Consider the following 21,853-nt stretch of genomic DNA (forward strand, 5'->3'; position numbering starts at 1 on the left):
AGGCTCTCTCTCTCTTCACTCTCTCTTCTCCAGCCTCTCTCTCTCTTCACTCTCTCTTCTCCAGCCTCTCTCTCTCTTCTCTCTCTTCTCCAGCCTCTCTCTCCCTTCACTCTCTCTTCTCCAGCCTCTCTCTCTCTTCACTCTCACTTCTCCAGCCTCTCTCTCTCTTCACTCTCTCTTCTCCAGCCTCTCTCTCTCTTCACTCTCTCTTCTCCAGCCTCTCTCTCCCTTCACTCTCTCTTCTCCAGCCTCTCTCTCCCTTCACTCTCTCTTCTCCAGCCTCTCTCTCTCTTCACTCTCTCTTCCCCAGCCTCTCTCTCTCTTCACTCTCTCTTCTCCAGCCTCTCTCTCTCTTCACTCTCTCATCCCTACCCTCTCTCTCTCTTCACTCTCTCTTCTCCAGCCTCTCTCTCTCTTCACTCTCTCTTCTCCAGCCTCTCTCTCTCTTCAATCTCTCTTCTCCAGCCTCTCTCTCTCTTCACTCACTCTTCTCCAGCCTCTCTCTCTCTTCACTCTCTCTTCTCCAGCCTCTGCCTCCTCCCCAGCCTCTCTTCACTCACTCTTCTCCAGCCTCTCTCTCTCTTCACTCACTCTTCTCCAGCCTCTGTCTCCTCCCCAGCCTCTCTTCACTCACTCTTCTCCAGCCTCTGTCTCCTCCCCAGCCTCTCTTCACTCTCTCTTCTCCAGCCTCTGTCTCCTCCCCAGCCTCTCTTCACTTACTCTTCTCCAGCCTCTCTCTCTCTCCTCCCCAGCCTCTCTTCACTCTCTCTTCTCCAGCCTCTGTCTCCTCCCCAGCCTCTCTTCACTCACTCTTCTCCAGCCTCTCTCTCTCATCCCCAGCCTCTCTGCCCCTCTCTTCTCCAGCCTCTCTCTCTCCTCCCCAGCCTCTCTTCACTCACTCTTCTCCAGCCTCTCTCATCCCCAGCCTCTCTGCCCCTCTTCTCCAGCCTCTCTCTCTCATCCCCAGCTGCTCTTCCCCTCTCTTCTCCAGCCACTCTCCTCCCCAGCCTCTCTTCCCTTCTCTTCTCCAGGCTCACCAGATCGGTACAGCTGTTTACAGTGAAAAACATCTGTATTTAAATTATTCCACTTCCTCAGGCTTGAACAAAATCTGTCTCCTCAAAACAACAACAGGAAGAGAACCATTTTTACAATAGCTGTACTTAAATATGTGGAACAATTCAGTGGGTCCCAATTTTTTAAATCTTTGCATTTGTTTTTGTTTTTCACAGAGAAACATCACATTTTAGAGTAGTCCTTTTTGTAGTCCTTTTTGCACTACAAATGTACCCACAAAATAAAGTTTTTTAAATTGTTTTATTTTATCTTTACGTCTACAACATCTGTAATTGTAATGCCTAGGTTATACCAGAATATACTTTTCTGTAGATGTGGTCAGAACTACATCATTACACATATACAACTAAATGTATTCATCTGAAGCATATTGTGTGGCACTGCATCAACATTCCAAAACCACAAAGCTTCCTTCAGTGTTCTTTCCTCTCCTCCACCTCTCTAGGTCTCTCTCTCATCTCTCTCGTTCTCTCTCTCATCTCTCTAGTTCTCTCTCTCATCTCTCTCGTTCTCTCTCTCATCTTTCTCGTTCTCTCTCTCATCTCTCTCGGTCTCTCTCTCATCTCTCTCTCATCTCTCTCTCATCTCTCTTCCTCACACATACTGGAGGCAGAATTCTGTCTTTCCTCTCCTCCACCTCTCTCGTTCTCTCTCTCATCTCTCTCGTTCTCTCTCTCATCTCTCTCGTTCTCTCTCTCATCTCTCTCGTTCTCTCTCTCATCTCTCTCGTTCTCTCTCTCATCTTTCTCGTTCTCTCTCATCTCTCTCGTTCTCTCTCTCATCTCTCTCTCATCTCTCAATCATATCTCTTCCTAACACATACTGGAGGCAGAATTCTGTCTTTCCTCTCCTCCACATCTCTCATTCTCTCTCTCATCTCTCTTCCTAACACATACTGGAGGCAGAATTCTGTCTTTCCTCTCCTCCACCTCTCTCGTTCTCTCTCTCATCTTTCTTCCTAACACATACTGGAGGCAGAATTCTGTCTTTCCTCTCCTCCACCTCTCTCGTTCTCTCTCTCATCTCTCTTCCTAACACATTCTGGAGGCAGAATTCTGTCTTTCCTCTCCTCCACCTCTCTCATTCTCTCTCTCATCTCTCTTCCTGACACATACTGGAGGCAGAATTATGTATTTCCTCTCCTCCATCTCTCTCTCATCTCTCTCTCATCTCTCTTCCTAACACATACTGGAGGCAGAATTCTGTCTTTCCTCTCCTCCACCTCTCTTGTTCTCTCTCTCATCTCTCTTCCTAACACATACTGGAGGCAGAATTATGTCTTTCCTCTCCTCCACCTCTCTCATTCTCTCTCTCATCTCTCTTCCTAACACATACTGGAGGCCGAATTCTGTATTTCCTCTCCTCCATCTCTCTCTCATCTCTCTCTCATCTCTCTTCCTAACACATACTGGAGGCAGAATTCTGTATTTCCTCTCCTCCGCCTCTCTTGTTCTCTCTCTCATCTCTCTTCCGAACACATACTGGAGGCAGAATTCTGTCTTTCCTCTCCTCCACCTCTCTCGTTCTCTCTCTCATCTTTCTTCCTAACACATACTGGAGGCAGAATTCTGTCTTTCCTCTCCTCCACCTCTCTCGTTCTCTCTCTCATCTTTCTTCCTAACACATACTGGAGGCAGAATTCTGTCTTTCCTCTTCTCCACCTCTCTCGTTCTCTCTCTCATCTCTCTTCCTAACACATACTGGAGGCAGAAATATGTCTTTCCTCTCCTCCACCTCTCTCGTTCTCTCTCTCATCACTCTTCCTAACACATACTGGAGGCAGAATTATGTCTTTCCTCTCCTCCACCTCTCTCGTTCTCTCTCTCATCTCTCTTCCTAACACATACTGGAGGCAGAATTCTGTCTTTCCTCTCCTTCTCCTCTCTCGTTCTCTCTCTCATCTCTCTTCCTAACACATACTGGAGGCAGAATTATGTCTTTCCTCACCTCCACCTCTCTCGTTCTCTCTCTCATCTCTCTTCCTAACACATACTGGAGGCAGAATTCTGTCTTTCCTCTCCTCCATCTCTCTCTCATCTCTCTCTCATCTCTCTTCCTAACACATACTGGAGGCAGAATTCTGTCTTTCCTCTCCTCCACCTCTCTCGTTCTCTCTCTCATCTCTCTTCCTAACACATACTGGAGGCAGAATTCTGTCTTTCCTCTCCTCCACCTCTCTCGTTCTCTCTCTCATCTCTCTTCCTAACACATTCTGGAGGCAGAATTCTGTCTTTCCTCTCCTCCACCTCTCTCGTTCTCTCTCTCATCTCTCTTCCTAACACATTCTGGAGGCAGAATTCTGTCTTTCCTCTCCTCCACCTCTCTCGTTCTCTCTCTCATCTCTCTTCCTAACACATTCTGGAGGCAGAATTCTGTCTTTCCTCTCCTCCACCTCTCTCATTCTCTCTCTCATCTCTCTTCCTGACACATACTGGAGGCAGAATTATGTATTTCCTCTCCTCCATCTCTCTCTCATCTCTCTCTCATCTCTCTTCCTAACACATACTGGAGGCAGAATTCTGTCTTTCCTCTCTCCACCTCTCTTGTTCTCTCTCTCATCTCTCTTCCTAACACATACTGGAGGCAGAATTATGTCTTTCCTCTCCTCCACCTCTCTCGTTCTCTCTCTCATCTCTCTTCCTAACACATACTGGAGGCAGAATTCTGTATTTCCTCTCCTCCATCTCTCTCTCTCTCTCTCTCATCTCTCTTCCTAACACATACTGGAGGCAGAATTCTGTATTTCCTCTCCTCCGCCTCTCTTGTTCTCTCTCTCATCTCTCTTCCGAACACATACTGGAGGCAGAATTCTGTCTTTCCTCTCCTCCACCTCTCTCGTTCTCTCTCATCTCTCTTCCTAACACATTCTGGAGGCAGAATTCTGTCTTTCCTCTCCTCCACCTCTCTCGTTCTCTCTCTCATCTCTCTTCCTAACACATTCTGGAGGCAGAATTCTGTCTTTCCTCTCCTCCACCTCTCTCGTTCTCTCTCTCATCTCTCTTCCTAACACATACTGGAGGCAGAAATGTGTCTTTCCTCTCCTCCGCCTCTCTCGTCCTCTCTCTAATCTCTCTTCCTAACACATACTGGAGGCAGAATTATGTCTTTCCTCTCCTCCATCTCTCTCTCATCTCTCTCTCATCTCTCTTCCTAACACATACTGGAGGCAGAATTCTGTCTTTCCTCTCCTCCACCTCTCTTGTTCTCTCTCTCATCTCTCTTCCTAACACATACTGGAGGCCGAATTCTGTATTTCCTCTCCTCCATCTCTCTCTCATCTCTCTCTCATCTCTCTTCCTAACACATACTGGAGGCAGAATTCTGTCTTTCCTCTCCTCCACCTCTCTCGTTCTCTCTCTCATCTCTCTTCCTAACAAATACTGGAGGCAGAATTCTGTCTTTCCTCTCCTCCGCCTCTCTTGTTCTCTCTCTCATCTCTCTTCCGAACACATACTGGAGGCAGAATTCTGTCTTTCCTCTCCTCCATCTCTCTCTCATCCCTCTCTCATCTCTCTTCCTAACACATACTGGAGGCAGAATTCTGTCTTTCCTCTCCTCCACCTCTCTCGTTCTCTCTCTCATCTTTCTTCCTAACACATACTGGAGGCAGAATTCTGTCTTTCCTCTCCTCAACCTCTCTCGTTCTCTCTCTCATCTCTCTTCCTAACACATACTGGAGGCAAAAATATGTCTTTCCTCTCCTCCACCTCTCTCGTTCTCTCTCTCATCACTCTTCCTAACACATACTGGAGGCAGAATTATGTCTTTCCTCTCCTCCACCTCTCTCATCTCTCTCTCATCTCTCTTCCTAACACATACTGGAGGCAGAATTCTGTCTTTCCTCTCCTCCACCTCTCTCGTTCTCTCTCTCATCTCTCTTCCTAACAAATACTGGAGGCAGAATTCTGTCTTTCCTCTCCTCCGCCTCTCTTGTTCTCTCTCTCATCTCTCTTCCGAACACATACTGGAGGCAGAATTCTGTCTTTCCTCTCCTCCATCTCTCTCTCATCCCTCTCTCATCTCTCTTCCTAACACATACTGGAGGCAGAATTCTGTCTTTCCTCTCCTCCACCTCTCTCGTTCTCTCTCTCATCTTTCTTCCTAACACATACTGGAGGCAGAATTCTGTCTTTCCTCTCCTCAACCTCTCTCGTTCTCTCTCTCATCTCTCTTCCTAACACATACTGGAGGCAGAATTCTGTCTTTCCTCTCCTCCACCTCTCTCGTTCTCTCTCTCATCTCTCTTCCTAACACATTCTGGAGGCAGAATTCTGTCTTTCCTCTCCTCCACCTCTCTCGTTCTCTCTCTCATCTCTCTTCCTAACACATACTGGAGGCAGAATTCTGTCTTTCCTCTCCTCCACCTCTCTCGTTCTCTCTCTCATCTCTCTTCCTAACACATACTGGAGGCAGAATTCTGTCTTTCCTCTCCTCCACCTCTCTCGTTCTCTCTCTCATCTTACTTCCTAACACATTCTTGAAGCAGAATTCGGTCTTTCCTCTCCTCCACCTCTCTCGTTCTCTCTCTCATCTTTCTTCCTAACACATACTGGAGGCAGAATTATGTCTTTCCTCTCCTCCACCTCTCTCGTTCTCTCTCTCATCTCTCTTCTAACACATACTGGAGGCAGAATTCTGTCTTTCCTCCGCCTCTCTCGTTCTCTCTCTCATCTCTGTTCCTAACACATACTGGAGGCAGAACTCTGTCTTTCCTCTCCTCCATCTCTCTCTCATCTCTCTCTCATCTCTCTTCCTAACACATACTGGAGGCAGAATTCTGTCTTTCCTCTCCTCCACCTCTCTCGTTCTCTCTCTCATCTCTCTTCCTAACACATACTGGAGGCAGAATTCTGTCTTTCCTCTCCTCCACCTCTCTCTCATCTCTCTCTCATCTCTCTTCCTAACACATACTGGAGGCAGAATTCTGTCATTCCTCTCCTTCACCTCTCTCGTTCTCTCTCTCATCTCTCTTCCTAACACATACTGGAGGCAGAATTCTGTCTTTCCTCTCCTCCACCTCTCTCGTTCTCTCTCTCGTCTCTCTTCCTAACACATTCTGGAGGCAGAATTCTGTCTTTCCTCTCCTCCACCTCTCTCGTTCTCTCTCTCATCTCTCTTCCTAACACATTCTGGAGGCAGAAATATGTCTTTCCTCTCCTCAGCCTCTCTCGTCCTCTCTCTAATCTCTCTTCCTAACACATACTGGAGGCAGAATTATGTCTTTCCTCTCCTCCACCTCTCTCGTTCTCTCTCTCATCTCTCTTCCTAACACATACTGGAGGCAGAATTCTGTCTTTCCTCTCCTCCACCTCTCTCGTTCTCTCTCTCATCTCTCTTCCTAACACATACTGGAGGCAGAATTCTGTCTTTCCTCTCCTCCACCTCTCTCGTTCTCTATCTCATCTTACTTCCTAACACATTCTGGAGGCAGAATTCGGTCTTTCCTCTCCTCCACCTCTCTCGTTCTCTCTCTCATCTTTCTTCCTAACACATACTGTAGGCAGAATTCTGTCTTTCCTCTCCTACACCTCTCTCGTTCTCTCTCTCATCTCTCTTCCTAACAAATACTGGAGGCAGAATTCTGTCTTTCCTCTCCTCCGCCTCTCTTGTTCTCTCTCTCATCTCTCTTCCGAACACATACTGGAGGCAGAATTCTGTCTTTCCTCTCCTCCATCTCTCTCTCATCCCTCTCTCATCTCTCTTCCTAACACATACTGGAGGCAGAATTCTGTCTTTCCTCTCCTCCACCTCTCTCGTTCTCTCTCTCATCTTTCTTCCTAACACATACTGGAGGCAGAATTCTGTCTTTCCTCTCCTCAACCTCTCTCGTTCTCTCTCTCATCTCTCTTACTAACACATACTGGAGGCAGAATTCTGTCTTTCCTCTCCTCCACCTCTCTCGTTCTCTCTCTCATCTCTCTTCCTAACACATTCTGAGGCAGAATTCTGTCTTTCCTCTCCTCCACCTCTCTCGTTCTCTCTCTCATCTCTCTTCCTAACACATACTGGAGGCAGAATTCTGTCTTTCCTCTCCTCCACCTCTCTCGTTCTCTCTCTCATCTCTCTTCCTAACACATACTGGAGGCAGAATTCTGTCTTTCCTCTCCTCCACCTCTCTCGTTCTCTCTCTCATCTTACTTCCTAACACATTCTTGAGGCAGAATTCGGTCTTTCCTCTCCTCCACCTCTCTCGTTCTCTCTCTCATCTTTCTTCCTAACACATACTGGAGGCAGAATTATGTCTTTCCTCTCCTCCACCTCTCTCGTTCTCTCTCTCATCTCTCTTCCTAACACATACTGGAGGCAGAATTCTGTCTTTCCTCCGCCTCTCTCGTTCTCTCTCTCATCTCTGTTCCTAACACATACTGGAGGCAGAACTCTGTCTTTCCTCTCCTCCATCTCTCTCTCATCTCTCTCTCATCTCTCTTCCTAACACATTCTGGAGGCAGAATTCTGTCTTTCCTCTCCTCCACCTCTCTCGTTCTCTCTCTCATCTCTCTTCCTAACACATACTGGAGGCAGAATTCTGTCTTTCCTCTCCTCCACCTCTCTCGTTCTCTCTCTCATCTCTCTTCCTAACACATTCTGGAGGCAGAATTCTGTCTTTCCTCTCCTCCACCTCTCTCGTTCTCTCTCTCATCTCTCTTCCTAACACATACTGGAGGCAGAATTCTGTCTTTCCTCTCCTCCACCTCTCTCGTTCTCTCTCTCATCTCTCTTCCTAACACATACTGGAGGCAGAATTCTGTCTTTCCTCTCCTCCACCTCTCTCGTTCTCTCTCTCATCTTACTTCCTAACACATTCTTGAAGCAGAATTCGGTCTTTCCTCTCCTCCACCTCTCTCGTTCTCTCTCTCATCTTTCTTCCTAACACATACTGGAGGCAGAATTATGTCTTTCCTCTCCTCCACCTCTCTCGTTCTCTCTCTCATCTCTCTTCCTAACACATACTGGAGGCAGAATTCTGTCTTTCCTCCGCCTCTCTCGTTCTCTCTCTCATCTCTGTTCCTAACACATACTGGAGGCAGAACTCTGTCTTTCCTCTCCTCCATCTCTCTCTCATCTCTCTCTCATCTCTCTTCCTAACACATACTGGAGGCAGAATTCTGTCTTTCCTCTCCTCCACCTCTCTCGTTCTCTCTCTCATCTCTCTTCCTAACACATACTGGAGGCAGAATTCTGTCTTTCCTCTCCTCCACCTCTCTCTCATCTCTCTCTCATCTCTCTTCCTAACACATACTGGAGGCAGAATTCTGTCATTCCTCTCCTTCACCTCTCTCGTTCTCTCTCTCATCTCTCTTCCTAACACATACTGGAGGCAGAATTCTGTCTTTCCTCTCCTCCACCTCTCTCGTTCTCTCTCTCGTCTCTCTTCCTAACACATTCTGGAGGCAGAATTCTGTCTTTCCTCTCCTCCACCTCTCTCGTTCTCTCTCTCATCTCTCTTCCTAACACATTCTGGAGGCAGAAATATGTCTTTCCTCTCCTCAGCCTCTCTCGTCCTCTCTCTAATCTCTCTTCCTAACACATACTGGAGGCAGAATTATGTCTTTCCTCTCCTCCACCTCTCTCGTTCTCTCTCTCATCTCTCTTCCTAACACATACTGGAGGCAGAATTCTGTCTTTCCTCTCCTCCACCTCTCTCGTTCTCTCTCTCATCTCTCTTCCTAACACATACTGGAGGCAGAATTCTGTCTTTCCTCTCCTCCACCTCTCTCGTTCTCTATCTCATCTTACTTCCTAACACATTCTGGAGGCAGAATTCGGTCTTTCCTCTCCTCCACCTCTCTCGTTCTCTCTCTCATCTTTCTTCCTAACACATACTGTAGGCAGAATTCTGTCTTTCCTCTCCTACACCTCTCTCGTTCTCTCTCTCATCTCTCTTCCTAACAAATACTGGAGGCAGAATTCTGTCTTTCCTCTCCTCCGCCTCTCTTGTTCTCTCTCTCATCTCTCTCTTCCGAACACATACTGGAGGCAGAATTCTGTCTTTCCTCTCCTCCATCTCTCTCTCATCCCTCTCTCATCTCTCTTCCTAACACATACTGGAGGCAGAATTCTGTCTTTCCTCTCCTCCACCTCTCTCGTTCTCTCTCTCATCTTTCTTCCTAACACATACTGGAGGCAGAATTCTGTCTTTCCTCTCCTCAACCTCTCTCGTTCTCTCTCTCATCTCTCTTACTAACACATACTGGAGGCAGAATTCTGTCTTTCCTCTCCTCCACCTCTCTCGTTCTCTCTCTCATCTCTCTTCCTAACACATTCTGGAGGCAGAATTCTGTCTTTCCTCTCCTCCACCTCTCTCGTTCTCTCTCTCATCTCTCTTCCTAACACATACTGGAGGCAGAATTCTGTCTTTCCTCTCCTCCACCTCTCTCGTTCTCTCTCTCATCTCTCTTCCTAACACATACTGGAGGCAGAATTCTGTCTTTCCTCTCCTCCACCTCTCTCGTTCTCTCTCTCATCTTACTTCCTAACACATTCTTGAGGCAGAATTCGGTCTTTCCTCTCCTCCACCTCTCTCGTTCTCTCTCTCATCTTTCTTCCTAACACATACTGGAGGCAGAATTATGTCTTTCCTCTCCTCCACCTCTCTCGTTCTCTCTCTCATCTCTCTTCCTAACACATACTGGAGGCAGAATTCTGTCTTTCCTCCGCCTCTCTCGTTCTCTCTCTCATCTCTGTTCCTAACACATACTGGAGGCAGAACTCTGTCTTTCCTCTCCTCCATCTCTCTCTCATCTCTCTCTCATCTCTCTTCCTAACACATACTGGAGGCAGAATTCTGTCTTTCCTCTCCTCCACCTCTCTCGTTCTCTCTCTCATCTCTCTTCCTAACACATACTGGAGGCAGAATTCTGTCTTTCCTCTCCTCCACCTCTCTCTCATCTCTCTCTCATCTCTCTTCCTAACACATACTGGAGGCAGAATTCTGTCTTTCCTCTCCTTCACCTCTCTCGTTCTCTCTCTCATCTCTCTTCCTAACACATACTGGAGGCAGAATTCTGTCTTTCCTCTCCTCCACCTCTCTCGTTCTCTCTCTCATCTCTCTTCCTAACACATTCTGGAGGCAGAATTCTGTCTTTCCTCTCCTCCACCTCTCTCGTTCTCTCTCTCATCTCTCTTCCTAACACATTCTGGAGGCAGAAATATGTCTTTCCTCTCCTCCGCCTCTCTCGTCCTCTCTCTAATCTCTCTTCCTAACACATACTGGAGGCAGAATTATGTCTTTCCTCTCCTCCACCTCTCTCGTTCTCTCTCTCATCTCTCTTCCTAACACATACTGGAGGCAGAATTCTGTCTTTCCTCTCCTCCACCTCTCTCGTTCTCTCTCTCATCTCTCTTCCTAACACATTCTGGAGGCAGAATTCTGTCTTTCCTCTCCTCCACCTCTCTCATTCTCTCTCTCATCTCTCTTCCTAACACATACTGGAGGCAGAATTCTGTCTTTCCTCTCCTCCACCTCTCTCGTTCTCTCTCTCATCTCTCTTCCTAACACATACTGGAGGCAGAATTCTGTCTTTCCTCTCCTCCACCTCTCTCGTTCTCTCTCTCATCTTACTTCCTAACACATTCTGGAGGCAGAATTCGGTCTTTCCTCTCCTCCACCTCTCTCGTTCTCTCTCTCATCTTTCTTCCTAACACATACTGTAGGCAGAATTCTGTCTTTCCTCTCCTACACCTCTCTCGTTCTCTCTCTCATCTCTCTTCCTAACACATACTGGAGGCAGAAATATGTCTTTCCTCTCCTCCACCTCTCTCGTTCTCTCTCTCATCTCTTTTCCTAACACATACTGGAGGCAGAATTATGTCTTTCCTCTCCTCCACCTCTCTCGTTCTCTCTCTCATCTCTCTTTTCCTAACACATACTGGAGGCACAATTCTGTCTTTCCTCCGCCTCTCTCGTTCTCTCTCTCATCTCTCTTCCTAACACATACTGGAGGCAGAATTCTGTCTTTCCTCTCCTCCATCTCTCTCTCATCTCTCTCTCATCTCTCTTCCTAACACATACTGGAGGCAGAATTCTGTCTTTCCTCTCCTCCACCTCTCTCGTTCTCTCTCTCATCTTTCTCGTTCTCTCTCATCTCTCTCGTTCTCTCTCTCATCTCTCAACCATCTCTCTTCCTAACACATACTGGAGGCAGAATTCTGTCTTTCCTCTCCTCCACCTCTCTCGTTCTCTCTCTCATCTCTCTTCCTAACACATACTGGAGGCAGAATTCTGTCTTTCCTCTCCTCCACCTCTCTCGTTCTCTCTCTCATCTCTCTCATCTCTCTCGTTCTCTCTCTCATCTCTCTCGTTCTCTCTCTCATCTTTCTCGTTCTCTCTCATCTCTCTCGTTCTCTCTCTCATCTCTCTCTCATCTCTCAACCATCTCTCTTCCTAACACATACTGGAGGCAGAATTCTGTCTTTCCTCTCCTCCACATCTCTCATTCTCTCTCTCATCTCTCTTCCTAACACATACTGGAGGCAGAATTCTGTCTTTCCTCTCCTCCACCTCTCTCGTTCTCTCTCTCATCTTTCTTCCTAACACATACTGGAGGCAGAATTCTGTCTTTCCTCTCCTCCACCTCTCTCGTTCTCTCTCTCATCTCTCTTCCTAACACATTCTGGAGGCAGAATTCTGTCTTTCCTCTCCTCCACCTCTCTCGTTCTCTCTCTCATCTCTCTTCCTAACACATACTGGAGGCAGAAATATGTCTTTCCTCTCCTCCGCCTCTCTCGTCCTCTCTCTAATCTCTCTTCCTAACACATACTGGAGGCAGAATTATGTCTTTCCTCTCCTCCACCTCTCTCGTTCTCTCTCTCATCTCTCTTCCTGACACATACTGGAGGCAGAATTATGTATTTCCTCTCCTCCATCTCTCTCTCATCTCTCTCGCATCTCTCTTCCTAACACATACTGGAGGCAGAATTCTGTCTTTCCTCTCCTCCACCTCTCTTGTTCTCTCTCTCATCTCTCTTCCTAACACATACTGGAGGCAGAATTATGTCTTTCCTCTCCTCCACCTCTCTCGTTCTCTCTCTCATCTCTCTTCCTAACACATACTGGAGGCAGAATTCTGTCTTTCCTCTCCTCCACCTCTCTCGTTCTCTCTCTCATCTCTCTTCCTAACACATACTGGAGGCAGAATTCTGTCTTTCCTCTCCTCCACCTCTCTCGTTCTCTCTCTCATCTCTCTTCCTAACACATTCTGGAGGCAGAATTCTGTCTTTCCTCTCCTCCACCTCTCTCATTCTCTCTCTCATCTCTCTTCCTAACACATACTGGAGGCAGAATTCTGTCTTTCCTCTCCTCCACCTCTCTCGTTCTCTCTCTCATCTCTCTTCCTAACACATACTGGAGGCAGAATTCTGTCTTTCCTCTCCTCCACCTCTCTCGTTCTCTCTCTCATCTTACTTCCTAACACATTCTGGAGGCAGAATTCGGTCTTTCCTCTCCTCCACCTCTCTCGTTCTCTCTCTCATCTTTCTTCCTAACACATACTGTAGGCAGAATTCTGTCTTTCCTCTCCTACACCTCTCTCGTTCTCTCTCTCATCTCTCTTCCTAACACATACTGGAGGCAGAAATATGTCTTTCCTCTCCTCCACCTCTCTCGTTCTCTCTCTCATCTCTTTTCCTAACACATACTGGAGGCAGAATTATGTCTTTCCTCTCCTCCACCTCTCTCGTTCTCTCTCTCATCTCTCTTCCTAACACATACTGGAGGCACAATTCTGTCTTTCCTCCGCCTCTCTCGTTCTCTCTCTCATCTCTCTTCCTAACACATACTGGAGGCAGAATTCTGTCTTTCCTCTCCTCCATCTCTCTCTCATCTCTCTCTCATCTCTCTTCCTAACACATACTGGAGGCAGAATTCTGTCTTTCCTCTCCTCCACCTCTCTCGTTCTCTCTCTCATCTCTCCTCCTAACACATACTGGAGGCAGACTTCTGTCTTTCCTCTCCTCCACCTCTCTCGTTCTCTCTCTCATCTCTCTTCCTAACACATACTGGAGGCATAATTCTGTCTTTCCTCTCCTCCACCTCTCTCATTCTCTCTCTCATCTCTCTTCCTAACACATACTGGAGGCAGAATTCTGTCTTTCCTCTCCTCCACCTCTCTCGTTCTCTCTCTCATCTCTCTTCCTAACACATACTGGAGGCAGAATTCTGTCTTTCCTCTCCTCCACCTCTCTCGTTCTCTCTCTCATCTCTCTTCCTAACACATACTGGAGGCAGAATTCTGTCTTTCCTCTCGTCCAGCTCTCTCATTCTCTCTCTCATCTCTCTTCCTAACACATTCTGGAGGCAGAATTCTGTCTTTCCTCCCCTCCACCTCTCTCGTTCTCTCTCTCATCTCTCTTCCTAACACATACTGGAGGCAGAATTCTGTCTTTCCTCTCCTCCACCTCTCTCGTTCTCTCTCTCATCTCTCTTCCTAACACATACTGGAGGCAGAATTCTGTCTTTCCTCTCCTCCACCTCTCTCATTCTCTCTCTCATCTCTCTTCCTAACACATACTGGAGGCAGAATTCTGTCTTTCCTCTCCTCCACCTCTCTCGTTCTCTCTCTCATCTCTCTTCCTAACACATACTGGAGACAGAATTCTGTCTTTCCTCTCCTCCACCTCTCTCATTCTATTTTCTCATCTCTCTTCCTAACACATACTGGAGGCAGAATTCTGTCTTTCCTCTCGTCCAGCTCTCTCATTCTCTCTCTCATCTCTCTTCCTAACACATTCTGGAGGCAGAATTCTGTCTTTCCTCCCCTCCACCTCTCTCATTCTCTCTCTCATCTCTCTTCCTAACACATACTGGAGGCAGAATTCTGTCTTTCCTCTCCTCCACCTCTCTCGTTCTCTCTCTCATCTCTCTTCCTAACACATACTGGAGGCAGAATTCTGTCTTTCCTCTCCTCCACCTCTCTCGTTCTCTCTCTCATCTCTCTTCCTAACACATTCTGGAGGCAGAATTCTGTCTTTCCTCCCCTCCACCTCTCTCGTTCTCTCTCTCATCTCTCTTCCTAACACATACTGGAGACAGAATTCTGTCTTTCCTCTCCTCCACCTCTCTCGTTCTCTCTCTCATCTCTCTTCCTAACACATACTGGAGGCAGAATTCTGTCTTTCCTCTCTCATCTTTCTCGTTCTCTCTCATGTCTCTCGTTCTCTCTCTCATCTCTCTCTCATCTCTCAACCATCTCTCTTCCTAACACATACTGGAGGCAGAATTCTGTCTTTCCTCTCCTCCATCTCTCTCTCATCTCTCTCTCATCTCTCTTCCTAACACATACTGGAGGCAGAATTCTGTCTTTCCTCTCCTCCACCTCTCTCGTTCTCTCTCTCATCTCTCTTCCTAACACATACTGGAGGCAGAATTCTGTCTTTCCTCTCCTCCACCTCTCTCGTTCTCTCTCTCATCTCTCTTCCTAACACATACTGGAGGCAGAATTCTGTCTTTCCTCTTCTCCACCTCTCTCGTTCTCTCTCTCATCTTACTTCCTAACACATTCTGGAGGTAGAATTCGGTCTTTCCTCTCCTCCACCTCTCTTGTTCTCTCTCTCATCTTTCTTCCTAACACATACTGTAGGCAGAATTCTGTCTTTCCTCTCCTACACCTCTCTCGTTCTCTCTCTCATCTCTCTTCCTAACACATACTGGAGGCAGAAATATGTCTTTCCTCTCCTCCACCTCTCTCGTTCTCTCTCTCATCTCTCTTCCTAACACATACTGGAGGCAGAATTCTGTCTTTCCTCCGCCTCTCTCGTTCTCTCTCTCATCTCTCTTCCTAACACATACTGGAGGCAGAATTCTGTCTTTCCTCTCCTCCACCTCTCTCGTTCTCTCTCATCTCTCTTCCTAACACATACTGGAGGCAGAATTCTGTCTTTCCTCTCCTCCACCTCTCTCATTCTCTCTCTCATCTCTCTTCCTAACACATACTGGAGGCAGAATTCTGTCTTTCCTCTCCTCCACCTCTCTCGTTCTCTCTCTCATCTCTCTTCCTAACACATACTGGAGGCAGAAATATGTCTTTCCTCTCCTCCACCTCTCTCGTCCTCTCTCTAATCTCTCTTCCTAACACATACTGGAGGCAGAATTATGTCTTTCCTCTCCTCCACCTCTCTCGTTCTCTCTCTCATCTCTCTTCCTGACACATACTGGAGGCAGAATTATGTATTTCCTCTCCTCCATCTCTCTCTCATCTCTCTCATCTCTCTTCCTAACACATACTGAGGCAGAATTCTGTCTTTCCTCTCCTCCACCTCTCTTGTTCTCTCTCTCATCTCTCTTCCTAACACATACTGGAGGCAGAATTATGTCTTTCCTCTCCTCCACCTCTCTCGTTCTCTCTCTCATCTCTCTTCCTAACACATACTGGAGGCAGAATTCTGTCTTTCCTCTCCTCCACCTCTCTCGTTCTCTCTCTCATCTCTCTTCCTAACACATACTGGAGGCAGAATTCTGTCTTTCCTCTCCTCCACCTCTCTCGTTCTCTCTCTCATCTCTCTTCCTAACACATTCTGGAGGCAGAATTCTGTCTTTCCTCTCCTCCACCTCTCTCATTCTCTCTCTCATCTCTCTTCCTAACACATACTGGAGGCAGAATTCTGTCTTTCCTCTCCTCCACCTCTCTCGTTCTCTCTCTCATCTCTCTTCCTAACACATACTGGAGGCAGAATTCTGTCTTTCCTCTCCTCCACCTCTCTCGTTCTCTCTCTCATCTTACTTCCTAACACATTCTGGAGGCAGAATTCGGTCTTTCCTCTCCTCCACCTCTCTCGTTCTCTCTCTCATCTTTCTTCCTAACACATACTGTAGGCAGAATTCTGTCTTTCCTCTCCTACACCTCTCTCGTTCTCTCTCTCATCTCTCTTCCTAACACATACTGGAGGCAGAAATATGTCTTTCCTCTCCTCCACCTCTCTCGTTCTCTCTCTCATCTCTTTTCCTAACACATACTGGAGGCAGAATTATGTCTTTCCTCTCCTCCACCTCTCTCGTTCTCTCTCTCATCTCTCTTCCTAACACATACTAATTCTGTCTTTTCCTCCGCCTCTCTCGTTCTCTCTCTCTCATCTCTCTTCCTAACACATACTGAGGCAGAATTCTGTCTTTCCTCTCCTCCATCTCTCTCGTTCTCTCTCTCATCTCTCTTCCTAACACATACTGGAGGCAGAATTCTGTCTTTCCTCTCCTCCACCTCTCTCGTTCTCTCTCTCATCTCTCTTCCTAACACATACTGGAGGCAGATTCTGTCTTTCCTCTCCTCCACCTCTCTCGTTTCTCTCTCTCATCTCTCTTCCTAACACATACTGGAGGCATAATTCTGTCTTTCCTCTCCTCCACCTCTCTCGTTCTCTCTCTCATCTCTCTTCCTAACACATACTGGAGGCAGAATTCTGTCTTTCCTCTCCTCCACCTCTCTCGTTCTCTCTCTCATCTCTCTTCCTAACACATACTGGAGGCAGAATTCTGTCTTTCCTCTCCTCCACCTCTCTCGTCTCTCTCTCATCTCTCTTCCTAACACATACTGGAGGCAGAATTCTGTCTTTCCTCTCGTCCAGCTCTCTCATTCTCTCTCTCATCTCTCTTCCTAACACATTCTGGAGGCAGAATTCTGTCTTTCCTCCCCTCCACCTCTCTCGTTCTCTCTCTCATCTCTCTTCCTAACACATCTCTGGAGGCAGAATTCTGTCTTTCCTCTCCTCCACTCTCTCGTTCTCTCTCTCATCTCTCTTCCTAACACATACTGGAGGCAGAATTCTGTCTTTCCTCTCCTCCACCTCTCTCATTCTCTCTCTCATCTCTCTTCCTAACACATACTGGAGGCAGAATTCTGTCTTTCCTCTCCTCCACCTCTCTCGTTCTCTCTCTCATCTCTCTTCCTAACACATACTGGAGACAGAATTCTGTCTTTCCTCTCCTCCACCTCTCTCGTTCTATTTTCTCATCTCTCTTCCTAACACATACTGGAGGCAGAATTCTGTCTTTCCTCTCGTCCAGCCTCTCTCATTCTCTCTCTCATCTCTCTTCCTAACACATTCTGGAGGCAGAATTCTGTCTTTCCTCCTCCACCTCTCTCATTCTCTCTCTCATCTCTCTTCCTAACACATACTGGAGGCAGAATTCTGTCTTTCCTCTCCTCAACCTCTCTCGTTCTCTCTCTCATCTCTCTTCCTAACACATACTGGAGGCAGAATTCTGTCTTTCCTCTCCTCCACCTCTCTCGTTCTCTCTCTCATCTCTCTTCCTAACACATTCTGGAGGCAGAATTCTGTCTTTCCTCTCCTCCACCTCTCTCGTTCTCTCTCTCATCTCTCTTCCTAACACATACTGGAGGCAGAATTCTGTCTTTCCTCTCCTCCACCTCTCTCGTTCTCTCTCTCATCTCTCTTCCTAACACATACTGGAGGCAGAATTCTGTCTTTCCTCTCTCATCTTTCTCTCTCTCTCATGTCTCTCGTTCTCTCTCTCATCTCTCTCTCATCTCTCAACCATCTCTCTTCCTAACACATACTGGAGGCAGAATTCTGTCTTTCCTCTCCTCCATCTCTCTCTCATCTCTCTCTCATCTCTCTTCCTAACACATACTGGAGGCAGAATTCTGTCTTTCCTCTCCTCCACCTCTCTCGTTCTCTCTCTCATCTCTCTTCCTAACACATACTGGAGGCAGAATTCTGTCTTTCCTCTCCTCCACCTCTCTCGTTCTCTCTCTCATCTCTCTTCCTAACACATACTGGAGGCAGAATTCTGTCTTTCCTCTTCTCCACCTCTCTCGTTCTCTCTCATCTTACTTCCTAACACATTCTGAGGTAGAATTCGGTCTTTCCTCTCCTCCACCTCTCTTGTTCTCTCTCTCATCTTTCTTCCTAACACATACTGTAGGCAGAATTCTGTCTTTCCTCTCCTCCACCTCTCTCGTTCTCTCTCTCATCTCTCTTCCTAACACATACTGGAGGCAGAATTCTGTCTTTCCTCTCCTCCACCTCTCTCGTTCTCTCTCTCATCTCTCTTCCTAACACATACTGGAGGCAGAATTCTGTCTTTCCTCCTCCCTCTCTCGTTCTCTCTCTCATCTCTCTTCCTAACACATACTGGAGGCAGAATTCTGTCTTTCCTCCTCCACCTCTCTCGTTCTCTCTCTCATCTCTCTTCCTAACACATACTGGAGGCAGAATTCTGTCTTTCCTCTCCTCCACCTCTCTCATTCTCTCTCTCATCTCTCTTCCTAACACATACTGGAGGCAGAATTCTGTCTTTCCTCTCCTCCAGCTATCTCATTATCTCTCTCATCTCTCTTCCTAACACATTCTGAGGCAGAATTCTGTCTTTCCTCCCTCCACCTCTCTCGTTCTCTCTCTCATCTCTCTTCCTAACACATACTGGAGGCAGAATTCTGTCTTTCCTCTCCTCCACCTCTCTCGTTCTCTCTCTCATCTCTCTTCCTAACATGTACTGGAGGCAGAATTCTGTCTTTCCTCTCCTCCACCTCTCTTGTTCTCTCTCTCATCTCTCTTCCTAACACATTCTGGAGGCAGAATTCTGTCTTTCCTCCTCCACCTCTCTCGTTCTCTCTCTCATCTCTTTCCTAACACATACTGGAGGCAGAATTCTGTCTTTCCTCTCCTCCACCTCTCTCATTCTCTCTCTCATCTCTCTTCCTAACACATACTGGAGGCAGAATTCTGTCTTTCCTCTCCTCCACCTCTCTCGTTCTCTCTCTCATCTCTCTTCCTAACACATACTGGAGGCAGAATTCTGTCTTTCCTCTCCTCCACCTCTCTCGTTCTCTCTCTCATCTCTCTTCCTAACACATACTGGAGGCAGAATTCTGTCTTTCCTCTCCTCCACCTCTCTCGTTCTCTCTCTCATCTCTCTTCCTAACACATACTGGAGGCAGAATTCTGTCTTTCCTCTCCTCCACCTCTCTCGTTCTCTCTCTCATCTCTCTTCCTAACACATACTGGAGGCAGAATTCTGTCTTTCCTCTCCTCCACCTCTCTCGTTCTCTCTCTCATCTCTCTTCCTAACACATACTGGAGGCAGAATTCTGTCTTTCCTCTCCTCCACCTCTCTCGTTCTCTCTCTCATCTCTCTTCCTAACACATACTGGAGGCAGAATTCTGTCTTTCCTCTCCTCCACCTCTCTCGTTCTCTCTCTCATCTCTCTTCCTAACACATACTGGAGGCCGAATGATGTCTTTCCTCTCCTCCACCTCTCTCGTTCTCTCTCTCATCTCTCTTCCTAACACATACTGGAGGCAGAATTCTTTCTTTCCTCTCCTCCACCTCTCTCGTTCTCTCTCTCATCTCTCTTCCTAACACATACTGGAGGCAGAATTCTGTCTTTCCTCTCCTCCACCTCTCTCGTTCTCTCTCTCATCTCTCTTCCTAACACATACTGGAGGCAGAATTCTGTCTTTCCTCTCCTCCACCTCTCTCGTTCTCTCACTCATCTCTCTTCCTAACACATACTGAGGCAGAATTCTGTCTTTCCTCTCCTCCACCTCTCTCGTTCTCTCTCTCATCTCTCTTCCTAACACATACTGGAGGCCGAATTCTGTATTTCCTCTCTCCATCTCTCTCGTTCTCTCTCTCATCTCTCTTCCTAACACATACTGGAGGCAGAATTCTGTCTTTCCTCTCCTCCACCTCTCTCGTTCTCTCTCTCATCTCTCTTCCTAACACATACTGGAGGCAGAATTCTGTCTTTCCTCTCCTCCACCTCTCTCATTCTCTCTCTCATCTCTCTTCCTAACACATACTGGAGGCAGAATTCTGTCTTTCCTCTCCTCCACCTCTCTCATTCTCTCTCTCATCTCTCTTCCTAACACATACTGGAGGCAGAATTCTGTCTTTCCTCTCCTCCACCTCTCTCGTTCTCTCTCTCATCTCTCTTCCTAAGACATACTGGAGGCAGAATTCTGTCTTTCCTCTCCTCCACCTCTCTCGTTCTCTCTCTCATCTCTCTTCCTAACACATACTGGAGGCAGAATTCTGTCTTTCCTCTCCTCCAGCTATCTCATTATCTCTCTCATCTCTCTTCCTAACACATTCTGGAGGCAGAATTCTGTCTTTCCTCCCCTCCACCTCTCTCGTTCTCTCTCTCATCTCTCTTCCTAACACATACTGGAGGCAGAATTCTGTCTTTCCTCTCCTCCACCTCTCTCGTTCTCTCTCTCATCTCTCTTCCTAACACATTCTGGAGGCAGAATTCTGTCTTTCCTCTCCTCCACCTCTCTCGTTCTCTCTCTCATCTCTCTTCCTAACACATACTGGAGGCAGAATTCTGTCTTTCCTCTCCTCCACCTCTCTCATTCTCTCTCTCATCTCTCTTCCTAAACATACTGGAGGCAGAATTCTGTCTTTCCTCTCCTCCACCTCTCTCGTTCTCTCTCTCATCTCTCTTCCTAAGACATACTGGAGGCAGAATTCTGTCTTTCCTCTCCTCCACCTCTCTCGTTCTCTCTCTCATCTCTCTTCCTAACACATACTGGAGGCAGAATTCTGTCTTTCCTCTCCTCCAGCTATCTCATTATCTCTCTCATCTCTCTTCCTAACACATTCTGAGGCAGAATTCTGTCTTTCTCCCCTCCACCTCTCTCGTTCTCTCTCTCATCTCTCTTCCTAACACATACTGGAGGCAGAATTCTGTCTTTCCTCTCCTCCACCTCTCTCGTTCTCTCTCTCATCTCTCTTCCTAACACGTACTGGAGGCAGAATTCTGTCTTTCCTCTCCTCCACCTCTCTTGTTCTCTCTCTCATCTCTCTTCCTAACACATTCTGAGGCAGAATTCTGTCTTTCCTCCCCTCCACCTCTCTCGTTCTCTCTCTCATCTCTTTTCCTAACACATACTGGAGGCAGAATTCTGTCTTTCCTCTCCTCCTCCTCTCTCATTCTCTCTCTCATCTCTCTTCCTAACACATACTGGAGGCAGAATTCTGTCTTTCCTCTCCTCCACCTCTCTCGTTCTCTCTCTCATCTCTCTTCCTAACACATACTGGAGGCAGAATTCTGTCTTTCCTCTCCTCCACCTCTCTCGTTCTCTCTCTCATCTCTCTTCCTAACACATACTGGAGGCAGAATTCTGTCTTTCCTCTCCTCCACCTCTCTCGTTCTCTCTCTCATCTCTCTTCCTAACACATACTGGAGGCAGAATTCTGTCTTTCCTCTCCTCCACCTCTCTCGTTCTCTCTCTCATCTCTCTTCCGAACACATACTGGAGGCAGAATTCTGTCTTTCCTCTCCTCCACCTCTCTCATTCTCTCTCTCATCTCTCTTCCTATCACATACTGGAGGCAAAATTCTGTCTTTCCTCTCCCCCACCTCTCTCGTTCTCTCTCTCATCTCTCTTCCTAACACATACTGGAGGCAGAATTCTGTCTTTCCTCTCCTCCACCTCTCTCGTTCTCTCTCTCATCTCTCTTCCTAACACATACTGGAGGCCGAATGATGTCTTTCCTCTCCTCCACCTCTCTCGTTCTCTCTCTCATCTCTCTTCCTAACACATACTGGAGGCAGAATTCTTTCTTTCCTCTCCTCCACCTCTCTCGTTCTCTCTCTCATCTCTCTTCCTAACACATACTGGAGGCAGAATTCTGTCTTTCCTCTTCTCCACCTTCTCGTTCTCTCTCTCATCTTACTTCCTAACACATTCTGGAGGTAGTTCTTTCCTCTCCTCCACCTCTCTTGTTCTCTCTCTCATCTTTCTTCCTAACACATACTGTAGGCAGAATTCTGTCTTTCCTCTCCTACACCTCTCTCGTTCTCTCTCTCATCTCTCT

General features: G+C 47.1%; 1 long non-coding RNA gene across 7 annotated transcripts; it reads right to left on the reverse strand.

The window, feature by feature from the left end:
- Positions 1 to 1,032: 1,032 nt before the first annotated feature.
- Positions 1,033 to 20,612, reverse strand: LOC127913166 (uncharacterized). Of its 7 annotated transcripts, XR_008084962.1 has the most exons (5): positions 20,450 to 20,612; positions 11,579 to 13,619; positions 7,624 to 7,696; positions 6,314 to 6,971; positions 2,159 to 2,372 (listed from the first exon to the last, which is right to left on the reverse strand). It is a non-coding gene; the product is annotated as an uncharacterized LOC127913166 (long non-coding RNA). The 7 variants fall into 7 exon arrangements; XR_008084952.1 differs by lacking the exons at positions 2,159 to 2,372; positions 6,314 to 6,971; positions 7,624 to 7,696 and adding exons at positions 1,033 to 2,152; positions 2,593 to 2,665 and having other exon boundaries at positions 10,395 to 13,619; XR_008084954.1 differs by lacking the exons at positions 2,159 to 2,372; positions 6,314 to 6,971; positions 7,624 to 7,696 and adding exons at positions 2,381 to 2,592; positions 2,812 to 3,396.
- Positions 20,613 to 21,853: the final 1,241 nt, after the last annotated feature.

The sequence above is a fragment of the Oncorhynchus keta genome, chromosome 2 (assembly GCF_023373465.1).
Source record: "Oncorhynchus keta strain PuntledgeMale-10-30-2019 chromosome 2, Oket_V2, whole genome shotgun sequence".
Classification (NCBI taxonomy): domain Eukaryota; kingdom Metazoa; phylum Chordata; class Actinopteri; order Salmoniformes; family Salmonidae; genus Oncorhynchus; species Oncorhynchus keta.